Below are 5000 nucleotides of genomic sequence, written 5' to 3' on the forward strand. Positions count from 1 at the left end.
CAGGCCCAAACCTGCTAATATTCAGAGATCGGGCATTGACTCTATTTTTTGGCAAAATTATTATATACTAAGTGAAAAGTTTCCAAAAAGCTTACAGCACCTGGTATTCCCAGGCGGTCTCCCATCCAAGTACTAACCAGGCCCAAACCTGCTTAGCTTCCGAGAGCAGACGAGATCGGGCATAGCCAGGTTGGTATGGCCGTAAGCGAAGACTGCTGCAAAGAGAGGGCTATTTAAAGACCATCCCATCTAATCGCTGGTACATTATATAAGTAGGAAAGAAAACCCAACAGCTTAAAGCACCTGGTATTCCTAGGCAGTCTCTCATCCAAGTACTAACCAGACCTAAACCTGCTAAGATTCAGATATCGGGCATTGACTTTTTTTTTTTTTTTTTTTTTTTGCAAGATTATTATATAAATCGTGAAAATTTCCAAAAAGTTTAAAGCACCTGGTATTCCCAGGCAGTCTCCCATCCATGTACTAACCAGGCCCGAACCTGCTAATATTCAGAGATCGGGCATTGACTCTATTTTTTGGCTAAATTATTATATACAAAGTGAAAAGTTTCAAAAAAGCTTAAAGCACCTGGTATTCCTAGGCAGTCTCTCATCCAAGTACTAACCAGAACTAAACCTGGTAAGATTCAGAGATCGGGCATTGACTCTTTTTTTTTTTTTTTTTTTTTTTTGCAAGATTATTATATAAATCGTGAAATTTTCCAAAAAGTTTAAAGCACCTGGTATTCCCAGGCAGTCTCCAAACCATGTACTAACCAGGCCCAAACCTGCTAATATTCAGAGATCGGGCATTGACTCTATTTTTTGGCAAAATTATTATATACTAAGTGAAAAGTTTCCAAAAAGCTTACAGCACCTGGTATTCCCAGGCGGTCTCCCATCCAAGTACTAACCAGGCCCAAACCTGCTTAGCTTCCGAGAGCAGACGAGATCGGGCATAGCCAGGTTGGTATGGCCGTAAGCGAAGACTGCTGCAAAGAGAGGGCTATTTAAAGACCAGCCCATCTAATCACCAGTACATTATATAAGTAGGAAAGAAAACCCAAAAGCTTAAAGCACCTGGTATTCCTAGGCAGTCTCTCATCCAAGTACTAACCAGACCTAAACCTGCTAAGATTCAGATATCGGGCATTGACTTTTTTTTTTTTTTTTTTTTTTTGCAAGATTATAATATAAAACGTGAAATTTTCCAAAAAGTTTAAAGCACCTGGTATTCCCAGGCAGTCTCCAAACCATGTACTAACCAGGCCCAAACCTGCTAATATTCAGAGATCAGGCATTGACTCTATTTTTTGGCAAAATTATTATATACTAAGTGAAAAGTTTCCAAAAAGCTTACAGCACCTGGTATTCCCAGGCGGTCTCCCATCCAAGTACTAACCAGGCCCAAACCTGCTTAGCTTCCGAGAGCAGACGAGATCGGGCATAGCCAGGTTGGTATGGCCGTAAGCGAAGACTGCTGCAAAGAGAGGGCTATTTAAAGACCATCCCATCTTATCGCCAGTACATTATATAAGTAGGAAAGAAAACCCAAAAGCTTAAAGCACCTGGTATTCCTAGGCAGTCTCTCATCCAAGTACTAACCAGACCTAAACCTGCTAAGATTCAGATATCGGGCATTGACTTTTTTTTTTTGTTTTTTTTTTTGCAAGATTATTATATAAATCGTGAAATTTTTCAAAAAGTTTAAAGCACCTGGTATTCCCAGGCAATCTCCCATCCATGTACTAACCAGGCCCAAACCTGCTAATATTCAGAGATCAGGCATTGACTCTATTTTTTTGGCTAAATTATTATATACAAAGTGAAAAGTTTCAAAAAAGCTTAAAGCACCTGGTATTCCTAGGCAGTCTCTCATCCAAGTACTAACCAGACCTAAACCTGGTAAGATTCAGAGATCGGGCATTGACTCATTTTTTTTTTTTTTTTTTTTTTTGCAAGATTATTATATAAATCGTGAAATTTTCCAAAAAGTTTAAAGCACCTGGTATTCCCAGGCAGTCTCCAAACCATGTACTAACCAGGCCCAAACCTGCTAATATTCAGAGATCGGGCATTGACTCTATTTTTTTGGCAAAATTATTATATACAAAGTGAAAAGTTTCAAAAAATCTTAAAGCACCTGGTATTCCTAGGCAGTCTCTCATCCAAGTACTAACCAGACCTAAACCTGGTAAGATTCAGAGATCGGGCATTGACTCTTTTTTTTTTTTTTTTTTTTTTTTTGCAAGATTATTATATAAATCGTGAAATTTTCCAAAAAGTTTAAAGCACCTGGTATTCCCAGGCAGTCTCCCATCCATGTACTAACCAGGCCCAAACCTGCTAATATTCAGAGATCGGGCATTGACTCTATTTTTTGGCTAAATTATTATATACAAAGTGAAAAGTTTCAAAAAAAGCTTAAAGCACCTGGTATTCCTAGGCAGTCTCTCATCCAAGTACTAACCAGACCTAAACCTGGTAAGATTCAGAGATCGGGCATTGACTCTTTTTTTTTTTTTTTTTGCAAGATTATTATATAAATCGTGAAATTTTCCAAAAAGTTTAAAGCACCTGGTATTCCCAGGCAGTCTCCAAACCATGTACTAACCAGGCCCAAACCTGCTAATATTCAGAGATCGGGCATTGACTCTATTTTTTGGCAAAATTATTATATACTAAGTGAAAAGTTTCCAAAAAGCTTACAGCACCTGGTATTCCCAGGCGGTCTCCCATCCAAGTACTAACCAGGCCCAAACCTGCTTAGCTTCCGAGAGCAGACGAGATCGGGCATAGCCAGGTTGGTATGGCCGTAAGCGAAGACTGCTGCAAAGAGAGGGCTATTTAAAGACCAGCCCATCTAATCACCAGTACATTATATAAGTAGGAAAGAAAACCCAAAAGCTTAAAGCACCTGGTATTCCTAGGCAGTCTCTCATCCAAGTACTAACCAGACCTAAACCTGCTAAGATTCAGATATCGGGCATTGACTTTTTTTTTTTTTTTTTTTGCAAGATTATTATATAAATCGTGAAATTTTCCAAAAAGTTTAAAGCACCTGGTATTCCCAGGCAGTCTCCAAACCATGTACTAACCAGGCCCAAACCTGCTAATATTCAGAGATCGGGCATTGACTCTATTTTTTGGCAAAATTATTATATACTAAGTGAAAAGTTTCCAAAAAGCTTACAGCACCTGGTATTCCCAGGCGGTCTCCCATCCAAGTACTAACCAGGCCCAAACCTGCTTAGCTTCCGAGAGCAGACGAGATCGGGCATAGCCAGGTTGGTATGGCCGTAATCGAAGACTGCTGCAAAGAGAGGGCTATTTAAAGACCATCCCATCTAATCGCCAGTACATTATATAAGTAGGAAAGAAAACCCAAAAGCTTAAAGCACCTGGTATTCCTAGGCAGTCTCTCATCCAAGTACTAACCAGACCTAAACCTGCTAAGATTCAGATATCGGGCATTGACTTTTTTTTTTTTTTGCAAGATTATTATATAAATCGTGAAATTTTCCAAAAAGTTTAAAGCACCTGGTATTCCCAGGCAGTCTCCTATCCATGTACTAACCAGGCCCAAACCTGCTAATATTCAGAGATCGGGCATTGACTCTATTTTTTGGCTAAATTATTATATACAAAGTGAAAAGTTTCAAAAAAGCTTAAAGCACCTGGTATTCCTAGGCAGTCTCTCATCCAAGTACTAACCAGACCTAAACCTGGTAAGATTCAGAGATCGGGCATTGACTCATTTTTTTTTTTTTTTTTTTTTTTTGCAAGATTATTATATAAATCGTGAAAATTTCCAAAAAGTTTAAAGCACCTGGTATTCCCAGGCAGTCTCCCATCCATGTACTAACCAGGCCCAAACCTGCTAATATTCAGAGATCGGGCATTGACTCTATTTTTTGGCTAAATTATTATATACAAAGTGAAAAGTTTCAAAAAAGCTTAAAGCACCTGGTATTCCTAGGCAGTCTCTCATCCAAGTACTAACAAGAACCTAAACCTGGTAAGATTCAGAGATCGGGCATTGACTCTTTTTTTTTTTTTTTTTTTTTTTTGCAAGATTATTATATAAATCGTGAAATTTTCCAAAAAGTTTAAAGCACCTGGTATTCCCAGGCAGTCTCCAAACCATGTACTAACCAGGCCCAAACCTGCTAATATTCAGTGATCGGGCATTGACTCTATTTTTTGGCAAAATTATTATATACTAAGTGAAAAGTTTCCAAAAAGCTTACAGCACTTGGTATTCCCAGGCGGTCTCCCATCCAGGTACTAACCAGGCCCAAACCTGCTTAGCTTCCGAGAGCAGACGAGATCGGGCATAGCCAGGTTGGTATGGCCGTAAGCGAAGACTGCTGCAAAGAGAGGGCTATTTAAAGACCAGCCCATCTAATCACCAGTACATTATATAAGTAGGAAAGAAAACCCAAACGTTTAAAGCACCTGGTATTCCTAGGCAGTCTCTCATCCAAGTACTAACCAGACCTAAACCTGCTAAGATTCAGATATCGGGCATTGACTTTTTTTTTTTTTTTTTTTTTTTTGCAAGATTATTATATAAATCGTGAAATTTTCCAAAAAGTTTAAAGCACCTGTATTCCCAGGCAGTCTCCAAACCATGTACTAACCAGGCCCAAACCTGCTAATATTCAGAGATCAGGCATTGACTCTATTTTTTGGCAAAATTATTATATACTAAGTGAAAAGTTTCCAAAAAGCTTACAGCACCTGGTATTCCCAGGCGGTCTCCCATCCAAGTACTAACCAGGCCCAAACCTGCTTAGCTTCCGAGAGCAGACGAGATCGGGCATAGCCAGGTTGGTATGGCCGTAAGCGAAGACTGCTGCAAAGAGAGGGCTATTTAAAGACCATCCCATCTTATCGCCAGTACATTATATAAGTAGGAAAGAAAACCCAAAAGCTTAAAGCACCTGGTATTCCTAGGCAGTCTCTCATCCAAGTACTAACCAGACCTAAACCTGCTAA

At 39.3% G+C, this 5000-nt stretch overlaps 7 non-coding genes across 7 annotated transcripts; all 7 read right to left on the reverse strand.

Annotated features, from left to right (window-relative positions):
* Positions 1 to 88: 88 nt before the first annotated feature.
* On the reverse strand, positions 89 to 207 carry LOC113082158 (5S ribosomal RNA). Its single transcript, XR_003282466.1, has one exon. It is a non-coding gene; the product is annotated as a 5S ribosomal RNA (ribosomal RNA).
* Positions 208 to 864: 657 nt separating this feature from the next.
* Positions 865 to 983, reverse strand: LOC113082159 (5S ribosomal RNA). Its single transcript, XR_003282467.1, has one exon. It is a non-coding gene; the product is annotated as a 5S ribosomal RNA (ribosomal RNA).
* Positions 984 to 1352: 369 nt separating this feature from the next.
* LOC113082161 (5S ribosomal RNA) lies at positions 1353 to 1471 on the reverse strand. Its single transcript, XR_003282469.1, has one exon. It is a non-coding gene; the product is annotated as a 5S ribosomal RNA (ribosomal RNA).
* Positions 1472 to 2701: 1230 nt separating this feature from the next.
* LOC113082162 (5S ribosomal RNA) lies at positions 2702 to 2820 on the reverse strand. Its single transcript, XR_003282470.1, has one exon. It is a non-coding gene; the product is annotated as a 5S ribosomal RNA (ribosomal RNA).
* Positions 2821 to 3185: 365 nt separating this feature from the next.
* Positions 3186 to 3304, reverse strand: LOC113082194 (5S ribosomal RNA). Its single transcript, XR_003282500.1, has one exon. It is a non-coding gene; the product is annotated as a 5S ribosomal RNA (ribosomal RNA).
* A 938-nt stretch (positions 3305 to 4242) lies between these two features.
* LOC113082211 (5S ribosomal RNA) lies at positions 4243 to 4361 on the reverse strand. The gene has a single exon (XR_003282516.1). It is a non-coding gene; the product is annotated as a 5S ribosomal RNA (ribosomal RNA).
* Positions 4362 to 4730: 369 nt separating this feature from the next.
* LOC113082163 (5S ribosomal RNA) lies at positions 4731 to 4849 on the reverse strand. The gene has a single exon (XR_003282471.1). It is a non-coding gene; the product is annotated as a 5S ribosomal RNA (ribosomal RNA).
* Positions 4850 to 5000: the final 151 nt, after the last annotated feature.

Source organism: Carassius auratus, unplaced genomic scaffold (genome assembly GCF_003368295.1).
Source record: "Carassius auratus strain Wakin unplaced genomic scaffold, ASM336829v1 scaf_tig00035781, whole genome shotgun sequence".
Classification (NCBI taxonomy): Eukaryota; Metazoa; Chordata; class Actinopteri; order Cypriniformes; family Cyprinidae; genus Carassius; species Carassius auratus.